Raw genomic sequence first — 16,822 nt, 5'->3', positions numbered from 1 at the left:
ATGTATATAGTATATATATATAATATATATACACTATATATAATATATATACAGTATATATAATATATATATACTATATATACTATATATAATATATATACTATAACAATACACCTATGGATTTAATACGTACTCAATGCATTTATATATTGAATATACTTATATAATCAATATACTTATATACTCAATATACTCATATACTCAACATATTTATATTTGAATATACCTCGGAAAAAACCCTAAATTTTATATATATATATATACATATATATATTGAATATACAGATGCAGCCCGTTGGGGTTGCAGCGTGAGAGAAGAGTTGAAATCCGTCGCCAAAAGGTTTAGAAGAGGCTCCACGCTGCCTTTCCCATGTAAAGATCAAACCCCTTTGCTCGCTCTCCTCGCTATCATTTTTAATTAATGAAGGCAGCAATGCCTGCGGATACGGAACCGGGGAGAGAACGCCCTCCCCATCCCTCTGCTGTATTTCCTTTAAGGAAAAAAAAATGGCAGGGAATAATAATAATAAAAAAAAATCATAATCAGCAAAGATGGCAATCGTGCAACAGATCCAGGTGATTAAGCACAACATGTTCGTGGTTTTTGCAGGGGACGAGGGGGTTACGGCTCGGGTCTGGGCTCTATGATTTATGTAAAACATTTTAGCGCACCGGAAAATAGACAGCGGAGAAAATCCAATTCCAGATGATTCAAAAGGCACAAAGACAATGGGAGAAAAGGACCAAGTTCAGCTCATTTAAACGCTGTTAATTGTTCATTCCCATAGTGAGACGGTTCCTTCTGCAAATGAGAGAACAAACCCTTTAACGCTGGGTCGGGCTTTTTTTTTTTTTTTTTTTTTATTAGCACCGTGCCAGGACTGAAGTGAACCCAAATAATCTTAATCACTGAATAGTACGCGCTGTTTGATGGCTTTTTAAAGAAAGAGGGAGAAGAAAAAAAGAAGGAAAGCCGCAGATAATGCCCCACTGGCACAAAGAGCCGGAGCCAGGTTGGGAGTCACTGCAATCTGCGCCCAGACCTCTTGGAGGTCTCGAGCACCGCTAGAAACCAGCAAATGAGGGGGGGAAAAACCCTTCTGAGAGGGAACAAAGTTCCATTTACTGCTCACCGGTGAGGGCTGCGAGGGGGTGGCTGCACCTCCAGCCACGCACCGGCGTTCTGCTCGAGGTGCCCTCCACTTTATTTATCCGGTTATTTATTCATTTCCCTGCGCGAGAGCCGCACCAGAGCCGGCGCTCGGGCTCAATTTTCGGCTCCCGACAGCGATGGGCGCTGGCAGGGGAAGGTCGGAGGCTCTGGCGAGCTGCCCTCGCCCCTTGAAGCCGTGCCTGACGTGACTATAAAAGGCGAGAGGAGGGAGGAAAAAAGAAAGGGGCACGAGGAGGAGAGACGCCGCACGGATAAATGCGGCACGTTTAGGGGAGGCACAGACCCAGCTCAAGCCGGCAGGGGACACAGACCTGGCTGCCAGCCCGTGGCAGGGTCCCTCCCCAGCCCCTGGTGCCTCCCTCGGGCTAAAACACCCTGAGATGCTCGCAGGGATGCGGGTAAGGATCCTCCTCCTACCTCGGCAGCAGTGCCCTATGTCTGTCCCACCTGCGGGCTCCAGATCCCCACAAAAAGTGATTAAATTCCCTGCCCGTGCCTTTTGTGTCTCGGTGTAGCCTCTGCAGAGCAGGAGCGGCTACTGGTGCAGCCAGCATTGCTCGTCTCCAGCGCTGGCAACACAGAAATGCAAGCGAGGAGAAGCGGTTTTTCTGCAGAAAACAGAGAAATTCGCATCCATGGCTGGGAACCGCAGAGGAAAATCAACCCAGCTCGGCAATTCCTTGCCCTCTCACCTCCTGTCTGGGCTCCCAGAGGAATTCCTGGGCCCAGCCCTGCGCTTGGACCAGCTGAGGGTGCAGCGCTGCTGGGACAGGATGAGGGATGAGGCTCCTGCTGGGACTGCCCCCAGAAAAGACCCCAAAAACATCAACACTGTATTTTTCTTGCGAGTTTCCTAGTTTGTGCTGCCTTTTGGTGTGGCACAAGCTCTTCCCTACCTGGACTAACAACAACCTGGCTGGAGTCACACACTGGATGAGCAAGGAAAGGGCCTTTCCCAAGGAGGAATGGCTGCTGGAAGAGAGGAGCATTATCCCAGCCACATTCCCGCTGCACTGCTGCCAGGACAAGTGTCCCAGGCTAGAGCAGAGGTCAAGGCTCCAGCTCTTCTCTAAGGACCTGGCCACCTCCTTTAATTTTCCATCCTTCAATTCCCACAAAATGGAAATACATTCAATATTTGCAAATCCCGGGGCTCCCCGAGGAATTGCTGTCGTTAAGGGCTCCACACATCACGGGGAAAACATTTGTTTTTGCCATTAAGAGAGCCAGTCCCCCTCAAACCGAAACGCAACATCTCTGTTGTGTGTGCCTGACAGTGTTCCTGCCCTGCTCCAAAGCACGCCGAGGGAAAAACGGGAGCCTTTCACTCCATTTCAATGGACTTTGGAACAGGCCCCTCATGCAATATGCATTCAGTCATATAGTGCTGGCAGAAAAGGCTCCTGAATGAGACAAAATATCTAATCAGCTGCATTTACCCCGTGCTTCAGTCCCCCACCTGCACCAGGATTACATTTGAGAGCGTGCAAACTGTACCAGAGTTTCCTCTATAGCATCAATCACCACATTGTGCCGCCGCATTTTGCATCGGTGAGGGAAGCAATTTATAATTTGAGGCGGCTTCGAGTTAGGAAGGAACTGATTACAGCCCGAGAAGTTTGTGGCTCCCCAGAATTCCAAACCCCACGGCTCGGGAGGGAATCATGTGCGGGGGGTTTAAATGGTGCAGCATTAAAATGGCTGCTCCACCTCATCCTGGAGGTAGGGAAATATTCCAGGGAGAGTTGTGGTGGATCCCGAGATCCTTGTGAATGGAAATGTCATCTCCAGAATGTATATCCCATTACCTGGGAGTGGAAAGGTGCTGCTTAAAAATCTCATAGTGCTTCAGTCGTATTTTTTGTTTTAATTTTAAGGTGAGACACAGATCTGACAACAAAGCAGAGCTGGAAGTGTTTGGGAGAGCTGCAAGCTCGGAATTTTTTCAGGCAGAAATTACATTCCCTCCATGCTGAAACCAGCATGATTTGGGGAAAATTTTGCTGTGGTGGGTGTCAAACTGAAGGAGGATTTTGTGCTTCTGTTTCTATTCCACATTTTCCATGCTGACCTTGACAGAGAGTCTGTTTATTAAATTTGTGGGCAACACAGAGCTGGGAGAGCCCCACCAGAATGTTAAGATCAGAATTAGCCTTCAAAATTATCTGGATAAATTGAAAAATCATCTGAAATAACTGGCTGCAATCCAACAGGGATAAAAGTACGAGATATCGGACAGAGGCAGGAATATTCCAAAGCATAAACAAGACCTGGGGTGATGATGAGCTCTGCAGAAAGAGACCCAGCAGCGGGTGACGAGCTGAACAGGGTGGTGGGGCAGAGCCTGGAGGATTTCTGCCCTTTTCCTAACTGGAGAGGATGGAGCTTGCAGGAATGAGGGAAAGGGTGCTCACAACCTGGGAAAATGATGGCTGAGGAAAGCTGGATGTGACACAACGCGAAGGAGTAAATTCAAATTCAGGCAAAGACTTGGTGCCACCATGCGGCTTGGGGAAATTCATCCTTCCCTGAACCAAACCTTGTCTGTCTTTGCTTGTTGGGTGCTCTCTTTTTTCCAGGAATGAGCCAAGAAAAGCCAAGACTGTGACAAACGACAGAGAAATTCCTTTTCCATGTCAAGACAGAGCTGTGTCCTCACTGGGAATTTGGTGCCCTGAGTTTAGACCCCTGTGTGCCTCTGGTCCCTGTGTCTGCTGCTCCTGAGCTGACCCAGACATTGCCAACCTCCTGCTGGAGAGCTGTGAAAGGTGTGGTGATCTCCTCCCTGCGTGAGTCACTTCTCTCATGGAAATTGGGAGAATTGCTATTTTACAGGTGCTGCATTGCTGCTCGAAAAATGCTCAAAGAGCCAGAGAGCTCTCAAAAAAAAAAAAAAAAAAAAAAAAAAAAATTAAAAATATTCAGCCAAAAAGCTGCATTTCCTGGGGGTTAAAGCATCTTCTGGCACTTGGGGGGTGATGATTATTTTTCCTGCCGTGCCACCAATTCTGCAGATGACCTTGGGCTTCTCCAGCACCCATTTCCCTCAGCCCTAGAGGAGACACCACACCACCAGCCCAGTCCCTAATGAGAAAGATACCCTGTGAGTGCAAGGTGTTATCCTTCCCCATCACTAATTACCCTCATTTATTAGCAGACCACCTCAGCATTTCTGCCTCCTCCTCTGCAGGGTAAAACCCACACTTTTAAACACGCACAAAGCTTTCTTTTCCCTTCAGACAGCATCCTGGATTTTTGGGTAATTCTTCAGGGGTGCCACTTCCAGGAGGGGGGGGAGTGCTTCCCTCTGCCTTTATTTCTAAGGAAAACTTGTGCTGCCCCAACCCAAGGCCTTTGTGTGCATTGGCACTGCAGAAATAAAGCACCAAAATGGCAAATTCCTGATAAATGCAGCCAAGGATCCGAGAGCTGCACTCGCATTTCCCTGCTCCACGAGCACTCTAATGGGGGCCAAATTAATGTGAGATCTGTTTTTTCTCAAGGCATCACCATCACCTCAGAAGTGAAATACCATGAGGAGATCATAAATGTGTCCTTGAGGTGTAAAAGAAAGGCAGTGAAAAATATGAGCACAAATAAAAACACTGGCTCAGGCTGCACACCCTGAATATTAATTTTTCTTTTTTTTTTTTCCAAAATAGTATCTTCCTTTCAGGCTGAAGGATGTATGGCTTTACAGATAGCTGTTAACCTGACACTGACTGATAAAAGTCATCATAACTTGGGGGCTCTTCTCTTCCCACAGAGCATTTAAATGAAACCAACAATAATAAAAACCAGGAATCACTGGGAGTTTTCCCAGGGGAAATCCTGCCACTTTGTCCAGGTAGGATTCACATCCAGCTTGTGCGCCTGAACTTTCTGGCCACGCTGAGACCCAGCAGTTCAGCAATCAGTGGCCACCTCCGCCCTACCTGTAGCAGCCACAGGTGAGCTGGAGCTCAGATTCTCCGAGCCAAAAGTGACTCCAAGCCAATTTTGTGGGAACACTCTGGCATTTCCCGGCTTGGAGAATCCTTGTTCCCTCCCAGAGCAAAACCCAAGCCAGAGGCTGCTTATCAGCAAACCTGGTGTGTGACTGCTGGTGTCTCACCTCTGCTCTCCTTGGAGCCAGGAGGGCTTAAGTCACTTATCCAACAATTCTGGCTGAGAGTTACAAAATAAACTCGTTTGCCCTCCTTTTCTGGGCTGTTGAGTTAAAAATCACAGAGATTTCCCCCCTTTTTAAAATCTGCCTTGCTTGGGGTTGCTTTTGTTGTTATTCCTCACCCAGAACTCTGTTCAGAGCGCGTTGTTTGGCTGCAGAGCCAAAGGCTTGAAAGCCCAGCCTGCCGAAGCCCAAACTGCCCCTGCAACTCAGTCCCTGTCCCTTTGTGCCTGGGGAGGGTGGGACAGGGGGAAGGATCAGACAGGCTTAATGGCAAATTAATCATCATTATCATAACAGGCCCCGTCCATAACACACGCATTCCAAGTTATTCCGAGGGCTGCGCTCCTCCTGAAGTCACTGCTCCTTATTTTATGCACCAGCCCTGGCATGGGGAGAGACAGGAGCATAAAAAGCACAAAATCCTCAAGATCAACCCCTGCAAACTCCACGTGGACGGAAGCATTGCCCACTCTGGGATTCCTCCTTCAGGGAGGCAAAAGAAACCCCAAAACATTGAATTCCATGCCCAAACTTCTATCTGGGTGGGTGTAAATGGAGTGAGTGACCACCAAGCTGGGCAGAGGCTGGGATTGCTCTCGAAGGAAAAGCTCTGGACCTTTTTTTTTTTTCCTGCTTTTTCTCACAGAGTGATAAAAAAAGCCTGGCCTGGCTGGCTGTGCCAGAGCCTGCCCCGAGTTTGTGTGTCCCCAGCATTCATTAGTGATTACATGCCCCCCGAACACCTGCGAGAGCAGCTCATAAAGCATGCATTCATGGGCCCTGGCAGCACCAGCATGGGAACTGCAGGCTACAGGGCGACAGTCATTGTATCTCCAGATAAAAACATTCTCTCACTGAGCCCTCTGAAAATAGAAGCTGGCTGCAATTTCAGTTCGGCACCACACGGTATTTAAAGGAAAAAAATAAAAATAAAGAAGGGTTACTTCACCTCGGTCGCTTTTAAAGTCAGTTAAGTGCATGGCTGGGGTGCTGTCGGTGCACAGCAGCCTCTGCCACACAGCAGGGACAAATCACAGGGTCCCCAAGTGTTTCCTTGCTGGAGCATCTGGCAACGGTGCCATTTCTTCCCTTGCACTTCCCATTTATTCCCCCTTCCTGCCCACAGCAGCCCTGACAGGGGCTACAGTGTCAGGGTGGTCAGCAGGGAAAGGCCCTGCCTTCAGTGGTCCCACTGGAAGTATCAAAACACTTAAAGAAAATAAGAAGATCATTAAAAGAGAGAGAAAAAAGCACCCACGACAAATAAAAAGGCAGGAATCCTGGCAGTGAAATGTTAGAGCACAATGGTGCCTCACATCAGGGCAGGGTGTGCTGAGAGGGGTTGCAGGGGTTGGGTGCTGCCAGGGGCTGGCTCCAAATGTGTCCCCAGGTGTGGGCTGGGGGCCAAAACGCTGCCAGGACTTACAGGTGCTCGCTGGAGGTGAGCGGGTCCATGTCCCACCTGCCCTCACACAAACACAGCGTGCTGGAGACGAAGGGAATGTCACTGCCAGGGGAGAGGGAGCCCTGTATTTCGGGATTTGAAAACGAAGCCTAATTTTGAGGAGCTTGTGAGTTTACTCCTTCCAAAAGCAGAGCAGCAAAAGGGACCTGGAGTGGTTTCAGAAGTGACACAGCACAAAGGTGGGAAGGGTCTCTGCTGGCACCGAGATGGGGGCTAATGCGGGCACCCTGAGCCCTGGGATGTGCCTCTGTTCCACACCGCCGTCCCCCGGGAGAGCTTCGGGATGGTGGCTGGAAGTGCAGTGCAGAGGGGTCCGAAGACACGATCCAGCCCTGGAATTCAGACTCCGTGTGAAAAATCCCTGCTTATTCTCCTGCACTGGGCCCCTGAAGAGAAATGAGGGTGAGGAGTTTGTCCCTGCAGCCTTTGCCATCGGCCACACCGAGCTGCTCGCACAGGAGCAGAGAGGAGCTCTGCTGAAACGCCTTCATTTGCTGCCGATGCCTCAGGGGAGAAGGAGAGGCTGCCAGAAGAGTTTGGGACACTGCTCAAAGCTGCAAAGAGAGCAGCAGAAGCGGCAGCAAGGGACACCTGGATGTGTCAGTGGGATGGAGCTGGGGTATTGCATCACTGCTTACACCAGAGCAATAATCAAGGAAGGTGATTCAGGACCTGTGACAACATCTTTTGGGTGGGAACATGCCTCTGCTGGCTTATTCAGCATCTCTGTGATGTGACAGGTGTTTCCAGGTCATCCCCTGCTCAAGATAAACCCTAAAGCTGACAAAGTACTCAGCACATCTTCATTTCTTAATGCAGATCCTCCCCTCCCACCACAAAAATGCCACCTGTACAGAACGCAGTGCCAAAAACCAGGGAGATCCAACCAAGAAGTCCCCCTCTGCTGAGTCCCAGGCTGACAGGAGTGCTTTTAACATTTATGATTCTCAAGGAGATGTCGAAAACAACTGCATTTTTAAAAACCTCTTCAAAGATTTGCTTGACACAGATTTCCCAAGCAGCCAACCTGGGGTTCACCTCATGTAAATTTTATTCCCCTAAAAATTTAAATGTCTAGTCTGAAGCAGCTATTTAAACTCCCTCTCTAGTTGGTGGAGAGGCATCACCACCTCCAGAGGGTTGTTTCTCCCATCCTAAGTCCCCCTAACCGTAGGATTATAGCAGGAAGCAGCAGTGGAAACATGTCAGGAGCATTGCAGTTAAACCACAATTCGAGAGCAGCACCAGAGGGATTTTAATGATTGCACAGAGGGCAGAAGAGCTCATTTTTCACCTCAAAAGGGAGAGGAAAACCAAGCCCTGGCAACATATTCCTGGAGCACCATCCCAATAAAGTCCCCTGTACTTTTCCAGAAGGACCCGTGCCGAGCTCGGAGCTGCTGCTGGAGCCAGGGAAATGCTGGAATGCACCTGCCTCTGCCCACGTGGCCTCTTCCCCAACCACCCACAGACCATCACAGCCCTTCCAGGCTCCTCTGCACATTCCTAGGAACCCACAGGCTGTGGTGGGACACTCCTGCCAGAGCCACCCTCCCAGACTGGCAGGAAACACCGGCCTTTGGGATCACCTCTGGTTCAACACCGGCCTTGGAGCCCCGAGGCTTGGCCTTTGGGGTTGTCCCTGTGACTTTGAGGATTTGGGAAGAGGTGCTGCATGGCTGGGAAGCTGTAGGAGGATGCCAGGCATTTCAAAGCAGGGTCCTTTTGCAGGGTGAGGAGGAAGAACCCCGGAGTTCACACACAGAGCCAGAGACCCCAAGATCAGTGCATTACATCCTACATCCTGAGCTGCCTCCAAATCCCACCATTTCCACTCTGTTGCTATTCAAGAAAGTGAAGAAAATACCATCTTCTTTCAAAGAAGGAAAAAAAGGAAAGGAAAATATGCAGCAAACTCTCCTGTGTGTGTTTTTGACTTAGTAATATCTGTAGCCAATTTTCCCAAGAGACACAAACAAACACATGCCGAACCAGAATATCAATGAGGGCTTTTTTAGAGCAGGCACATTAAAATGCAAAACAGGAGATAATGAGATAAAGCAGCAACTTACAGGTTTCTTAATTCCCGATTTTTAAAGCCCGTGAAGTAGCTCGAGGAAGGGAACTGCGCTGAATCTGGTGGAGGGCTTGGCCGGAGGGCAGCTCGTGAGGCTGGAGGAGTGACTGAGGGTAGGAGAGAGGAGCAGGGAGAGGAGGGGGATCAGAGAGCCCATGAGAGGCAGGTGAGAGCGTTTAATGGCTGTGAGGTTGAAGCCTCATCTGAGGGATGCTGCTCTGCACCTGTGTGCCCTGGGTTTGGAGGGGCAGAAGCAGCACAGGGAGCTGGGAATGGGGAGAAGAGGCTGGGAGGGTGGAGGCACCCTCACATCCCTCATCTCCCCGTGATGCCTCACCCTCAGACCATTGTTAGAGCTGCTCAACACATAAAAATCACTCTGGCAGAGGAGGGGACCCCAAGAAGGGGCAGAGCACCCTCCTGCACGAGCCCTGTGGGGTGCTGGGTGAATTCGGGCTCTGGGACAAGCCCGAGCTCGGCTGACAATGTAGCCCCAGCCTCTGAGGCTTTCCTGGACTCAATACAGCCATGCTGAGCAGCAGAAAGGTGGTTTTGTTCCTCCTTTCAGAGCTCCAGCCCCGCTGAATAACAGCTCCATGTTTTCCCACCCGTCTGCCTCGCCCGCGCTCCCGCAGCCCCGTAGGTGACACTGGAAAATTCGGGGTCACTTTGAGGAGGTGACATTTCGGGTGCCGGTGCCAAAAAGATCATGAAAGGAAAATGAAAAGAAGAATGAATGAGAGGAAATGGAGAGAGGGGGAAAGTATAAGAAAGAGCCATTATTTAACCAGACCTGGCCAAGGGTAAAGGTTTTAATTCTTTCCAAGTGCCATATGTGGTTGCCTGTGGGGGAAAGGCAAAGCCATATTTATCTGACTGAACCAATAATTCATATCTGTTTCAGAAGCCGACTTTGGTGGATTGTAGATCTACAGCTGTTCCTAGTCTAGGTCCAGACTTTCCCGGTGGGAATCACTGTAGCAACACGTCTGACTTATAGGATTCATATGGAGGGGGATAGGAGACCCAGAACTGTAAATTCAAACCGTGTGTACGTTACTCCTATGTGTTCAATTCAAAAGCATTTAGAGCTTTTCAAAACAGTCCTTTCACTACAGGAAAACTCCCCCACACTCACAATTTAAAGGAAACAGATCTTTCATGTTTACCCTTCCTGTTTCTTGTAGGAGGTCTTGAAATAAAGGTAAGAATGCAAAGCCGTTTTATATTTTTCCAATAAAATTTGGAGCAGTTGCCCTGTTGGACGTGTGTGTGTGTGTGTGTGGAGGGGGATGGTGGATGTGTTAGGGGGGAATAAATCACCGTGTCAGGATTAAACAAAGAAGGCTCAAGAAATACGTTGACTTTCCCTCGTTTTGCTAAGGACTACTCAAGATTATGTTTCTCCTCAAATTTGTTTTTTGACACACTCGCCCCTCACAGCTTAAGGACCATCAGAGAGTGACAAGAGTATTTTTTAGTTCATTTTTACAGCAGAAACTTTGGCGTTTTCTTTCAGCTGCTTGAGGAAGAGCCACCTTTCTCCCTGGGGACACTCAGAGCTGGTGTCACTGCCGGGCACGTGGAGCTGGCCAGGTCTGCGTCTCTCGTTGCTTCTTGAGGAACTGACCCAGACCCAAACACAGAGATGGGGAAGAGAGATCCTCACCCAAACCCCATCCGTCAGGAAGGACCACGCACTAAGGAAGAGCCAATTTCCCTCAGAGATCTGTGGCTGAATCCACGGCAGAGCCCTGCAATCCCTAAGATACCTCCCACTGCAGAGACAAAACAGTTCTGCCACAGGGCCAAAGCACAAGTCTGCCTCAAAGCTGACTTTTGTAACAGGTTTTAGCTCTTTATTGATCACAGCAGCAAACCAGGTGCTCCACAGATACTGCAGGAGCCTGAATTAGACCTGGAAACCCAGAATGGTTTGGGTTGGAAAGGACATTAAAGATCATCCTGTTCCAAGCCCCTTTCCATGGGCAGGGACACCTTCTGCTATCCCAGGTTGCTCCAAGCCCTGTCCAGCCTGGCCTGGGACACTGCCAGGGATGGGAAGTCCACAACTCTCTGGTCAACATGTTCCAGGGCCTCCCCACCCTCACAGCAAAGAATTTCCTTCCAATCTCCCATCTAGCCCTGCCCTCTGGCACTGGGAAGCCATTCCCCGTGTCCTGTCCCTCCATGCCTTGTCCCAAGTCCCTCTCCAGCTCTCCTGGAGCCCCTTTAGGCACTGGAAGTGGCTCTAATAACCCCAGAGCCTTCTTTTCTCCAGGTTGGACCCCCCCAGCATCCAGTCTTCCATTTCCCCCACTCCTTCCAGCAGATGGGTGCTGGGAGGGTGATGGATTCAGTTCTGTTTTCTGCACCTTGCCTGGGAATCCTGCCCTGCAAGGTGCAGAGAGGAGCTGCCCTCAGCCCCGTGAGCCCTGGGCTGCTGTGTTTCCTGGGCACTTGATCTCAGTTTTGTTTGCTTTCTGTGTCTCTGCCTGTGTCATGTATTATGGATGATTGCCATGTAAGCTCTCCTTGCTCACCACGCCAAGGAAAATAAGGAGTTTTGAGCTCTGAGTTAATCTGTGCTCTGTGCCTTAGCAGAGAACCACTGCAGGGCTCTTCCCTGGGCCAGGACACGACAGAAACCTCCCCAAACCAGGGATTCAGAGTTCTTTTTGCACCAGTGGAGGCTTCAGCCCATCTTCTCTTCCCTCCTGCCCTTCCCTTGCTGAATCATCCTGCTGGAGGGCTCACTGTAAACCAAAGGAACAGGAGATTAATAAGGATGGAGACAGCTCCACAAATTCCACAGTGCAAGCCCTGAGTCAGACACCTCACAGAACAACAGAGAAAATTGTTTTCCTCCTTCCCCTAACACATGAACCGGTGGGATTTTTTTTCCTCCACTGCACTCTGGAGCACAGAGCCTGTCCAGAGGAAGGACAATTTACACCTGGGAGCACCCAGGGAACTGCCAAGGGTGAGGTTGATATCAGGGGAGTTTCAAACCTGCAGAGAGCGCGTTGCAGTTCTGACCCAGATGTCAAATCTCTGCTTCCTGTAACATCACTTGCCACGGGGTTTACTCCAAACCTTAGGAGAGAGCTGCTGTACTCATGGAACCAAATGTCTGAGGATGAAACACAGTGGGGATGACATAAATGCATTTTAACAGGGGCATGGAACCTGGTAACTGCAGCAGGCTCAGCCCAAATCTCCACTTCCTCTGAGCAGGATGAACTTCAGCAATTCAGGCAGCATCCAGCACTTGGAAGGATCTATAAAATTTTGGCTGCAACTGTCCTTAGCTATGGATTCAGATTTCCTATAGCCCTGACCTTAGCATCTCCCCTTGAAAATGTCAATGATGAGCTGCTGCTTAATATTAATAAATTTTATCTGCATCTCAGCAAGGGCCTGCTCAGATGCTCAGGCTCAGATGAGTGCTGGGACATCTCCCTAGGTGAGGGACAATATTTCAGGACCCTCTCTTGACTCTCAAAAGAGCCAAAACCTGGTGGTACTCTTGACCCAGGTGGTGGATGGTGGTAGAAAAAGCGGGAAAATACTTTAAACGGAGTTTTTGGCCGAGAAAAATCTCCTGTTGTATGTCCTAAAAGAGGTTTTCATGGAGAATACAGTCATTTCAAGCCCTGCTCTCAAAGGCCTTATTGGTAAATTGGAGCTGACAGAAAACTGCTTCTCTCTGAATTTCCCTGGCCGAGGTGTCACGTTGTGCTGGGTGATCGATGGGACGGGCAGTGACAACTCACAGCCATTCCTGGATGACTCCAAAGGCTTTGCTGCCTCTCCTTGGGAAGGCTGAATGAAGGGAAAAACCACTCTCAGCACCCACACCAAGCTGCAGGCCCTGGACCACACACACACGATCTCCTGAGATCCAATCATCCATCTCTGCATCCATGCTGCACTGAGAGGGACCAGAGGTGGGAGCTAAAGGAGGATCCAACAACACCGTGGGACACTGAAAAATTGTTTTACACCAGTTTTAGAGGCATAGTTGGGAATATTTTAAGAATAAGAAGCAGTGCTATGTGGAAAACAGCCTGCTCTGGGTGTGGCTTCCACCTCACCTGAGCCAAAAATGGGGAGCCATCCACCTGAACACTGTTCTCTCTGCAGAGAAACCCTCGAAAGCTGCCAGCTGATACCTCTTTCCATCCTTCCCTCTCTGTTTTCCTGCTCAACAGCACCTTGGCGAAGTATTTTCTAGAAATATTTTATGATTTTGGGGTCTAGCTTGGAGACCTCCACAGGTCTCCTCCTTCTCCAGCAATTTCACAAATAAAACGCTGGCAGGGGGCTGGAAAAATCCTGTTTATCTTCTTCAGAGGGGAGGTTTCCATAGGGGAGGGGATCAAATCACAGCAGCCAGCATTTCTCCCTCGTGTTGAACCTGGAGAGAGGCCCCCTGATGTCCCCATGGACAGTTTTAAACTGGTTCCACTGGGCATACTGGAGCCACAAGTGCAGCACCCTGGCAGCAACACTCTCTCTTTCCTAATTTTTAGGGACCTCCTCACTAGTCCCAGGTGTGCTGCCCTAAAAGCGCTCTGCAGAGCACGGCGCAGGGTCTGCCCCAGAGCGCCTACACTCCTCCAGGAGCCATGCTGCAAAGTCAAAAAAAAAAGGGATTAAATGGTTTCCTTTCCCTCTCTGGGCTCAGCCGTTCCCCACCCCCCTCCAAGGCTGGCCCTGGAAGGGGTTTTTGCCTTTTCTCAGGTGATGGGGGAGGGATCCAGCGCTGGACCCAGAGGCCCCAAACCCTGCTCTGACTTTGCTGCCTGAAGCACAGAGCTCTCAGAAAACACAGATGAAAGGGAAGCTGGGGGAGGGCTCCAGACTGGGAGAAACAACCCTCGTGGCAGGTCCTTTGGCAGGGGTCAGGCTGCAGGACACAGAGGAGATATATTAAAAGGGGAAGCTGAAGGAATCCAAATAATCAGGCTCCCCACTGGATAATGCCTTGACAAGAGGAGATGCTGCCGGAGCCAACGAAAACTGACTCGCACAGAGGGGCAGAAAAGTAAAAACTCCCTGCACAGAGGGGCTTGGGCTGGCCAGGGAGACCTGGGAGGCACGGGGGAAGGGCTGAAAGCTGGAAGGAAATTAAATAATAGCCTGAAATTCCCAGGTGAAGAACAATGGAATTGAAAACAGAAAGGCCCCTGAGAGATAAACAAATCGGGACGGAGAGGCCAAATGCAGAGAGAGAGAGACCTGGGGGCTGAATTCTGCACCCTGTCCTGCCATCCCACCTGGGCTGGAATGGGGTACAGCCCTGCCAGGCACCCCACAAGGTTTGGAGAAGGCCTAAGTGGCCATCCTAAAAATTCTTATAACCTGAACCAGCAAAGCCACATGAAAAAGATCGGTTATCCCTATTTATCTGAGGCACAGAGAGATTAAACTCAGTTCTCGTGCCCTGAAAGGCTCTTTTACACTCTGTTTGTCTAAAAGGACTTCTCAGATGATATAAAATGTCCCTACTTTCCCTGGGGAAAGCCAGCACAGCCCCACAGAGAGTTCTCAGCAAGATGAGGAATTAAATCCATGCTTGGGAATCCCAGGGAAGATCCCTGGATGTGCAAGGCCCTCAAGAGGAATATTTCATGGGATATCCATCAGGAAACAACCTGGGAGACAGAAATCCATGGAACAGCTCTGAATAACTTCTGACACAGGTGTTACAAACTGCTGGAGCCTCACTGGCTGCGACAGATGTGTTTTGATTGAGGACATGGTCCTTGGAGGGTGGCAAATTATTGACTTGGAACCCAACAGCAAATTTTTTTGTTTTGTTTTCTTTTTTGGCAATTCTGTTGTGTTTTAAAAATTCATGGGCAAGCCCTGAAAGCACTTTACCAATAAGCATTAATATTCCCAGAGGAGAAAGTGAGGCCTGGGGAGTGGGAGTTGCTGCACCACAGTGCAAGAACAGGGCAAAGAACCCAGAGAGCTTCCACAGCGTTTCCTTGCCCCCCCAGCACCCACAGAGAGTCCTGCTGGGATTTACCCACTGCACTAATACTGAACCTGCCCACTCTGCTAAATTCCCTACAAATGGGAAAACGCAGGAAGCAAAGATGGAAATCTGAGTTTTCAGCTCCAACCGAAAACTGTTCCCTAGTATTGGATGCCCTTTCACACCCTGCATTCTTGCAGCACCAGCCCAGTTTGTGTTCAAAAGCCTTTTCTATTTCCTTTTCCAGTGCCACATGCTGCTGTGTCAACATGATACAGGGTCTTCCTAAACAAAGGAATGTGTGTCTAGGAACCATCCACAGGGAATGACGGCCAGAACCCCGCCAGCAGGGAAAAAAACGAGGTCCCACGCTCCTTTTTACAGCACAGCTTAAAAACTGGGAGTGGGTAGCACCTAACACCGGGTGTCGGACACAGGATGGGCGAAGTCTGACACCCTGGAGGTTCTTCCACAAGCCCAAGGATTATCCCTGCACAGGGGAGTTCATTTTTGTCCCTCTCTCTGCCCCTCAGACAGGTATGAGTGGCTGAAGGTGTGCATGGATGGGTTTGAATTCCCCCTGTGCCCGTCAACCATGGCCACAAAGACCCAGGAGAGTCATTAGACCCCGCTCTGGTCCCAGCTCTGCTCCCAGCTTGTCATTCCATCCTGGCCAAGGCACTTCCTCTGCCTTGTTGCCTTCACTCAAGCTGGTTCTGAGGCTGCAGCCAAGAAGGTTTTCATCAGAAAATGTGGTTCAGAGGGGAACATATGACCTGCAGCTGAGCTCTGTTGGGGTGTGAGACCATTGGATTGCACAGTGGCATGCCAGACCTCCTCATTTCCATGTAGGATTGATTCAGAGCACTGCCAAGGATCTGCAGGAAGCATATGCATTTGTTTAACATGGTGGGAGCACTAGGAGGAAGCTCAGGAAACATCAAGCCTTGTTGCAAGAAATCCTGCCCCTGGAAGCTCAGGAAAGTGGCCCAGGCTGAGCCAGGATGGAGTTTTCCCCCCAGGTGCCCCTGTGGGACATTGTAAAGGAGAAGTGAAGCCAAAATCAGCCTCCCTGATAACAGGGTGACCTCCACCTTTCCTGCCTTGCCTATCGCTGCAGATCCAAGCCAAGCAGAAGGGAGAGGATGTGCCTTCCACCCAGTCAGTGCCCTCTCCATCTGCACTTCTAGTTTCTGTAGTTCTTTCTATTTAAGTCCAGCACGGTTTTGAAATCACACAGACGACCTCTGGACTGGAATCTCAGTGCAATTTGCCTCTGTCAGGAGAGAAAGGGAAGCCTCAGACCCGCCAGACTTCCCTCGCGAGGACTTGGCCCCTTCATTTAGAAGAAATCCTAAATATTTGTTTTAATTGTGAAATGGATCCTCATAAACCAGCAGGCCTGTGTGCTATCAGGCTTTGGATTGCATCAAGCCTGGCATGTGGGCTCATGAGGCAGATGGTCAGGGAAAAGCACCTTGGCACAGCCTTGCCTGGCATCTCGCAGACAAAGGGCTGCACCAGGGACGGCGCTGCCATCGCAGCGCCGAGGATTTTGTCTTTCATCGCCCCTTTCCAAAGGCTGGATCCAGCAGGGTGCTAAGCTTCTGTCAGTCTCTGTCAGCCCTTCACTCCCAATGTCTTTCTCCCCACAGTCTGGCTGCTGGGGGAGTGAGGTCTCTTGGCAAAGCCATGCCTGGGTCTGTTTTCTGAGCCGCCTGCATGGCCGTGGGCGAAGCACCAGCTCTGTCTGCACCCCCAGCCCCTTCCCAGCTCCCTTTCCTGGAGGTTTTGACTGGCTCCATCTGAAGAGTGCCCAGGCACACCCCTTACAACTCAGATTTTCACAAAGATTTAACCCTGGCTGACTCCGATCCCGAATTCAGTATCTTACAACTCCCCAAAGGAACGTTTCTCACTCGTTGTTGGGGCCAGCGATGGGGTTC

General features: G+C 49.9%; 1 protein-coding gene across 3 annotated transcripts in view; it reads right to left on the bottom strand.

Annotated features, from left to right (window-relative positions):
* The window catches only part of LOC108447688, an 89,969-nt gene that overhangs the window by 55,138 nt on the left and 18,009 nt on the right, over positions 1–16,822 (bottom strand). The window contains exon 1 of one of the 3 annotated variants that reach the window (XR_001863350.1): positions 8,883–9,150. The exons of the other annotated variants lie outside the window; for them this stretch is intronic. The gene's annotated coding sequence lies outside the window, so the exon portion shown is untranslated. Of the gene's footprint in view, positions 1–8,882; positions 9,151–16,822 lie in introns of those variants that run through there. 3 annotated transcript variants of the gene reach the window in all.

This window comes from Corvus brachyrhynchos, unplaced genomic scaffold (assembly GCF_000691975.1).
Source record: "Corvus brachyrhynchos isolate BGI_N302 unplaced genomic scaffold, ASM69197v1 scaffold46, whole genome shotgun sequence".
Taxonomy (NCBI): domain Eukaryota; kingdom Metazoa; phylum Chordata; class Aves; order Passeriformes; family Corvidae; genus Corvus; species Corvus brachyrhynchos.
The sequence above is the reverse complement of the archived record's forward strand: the minus strand, read 5'-3'. Positions and strand labels throughout refer to the sequence as shown.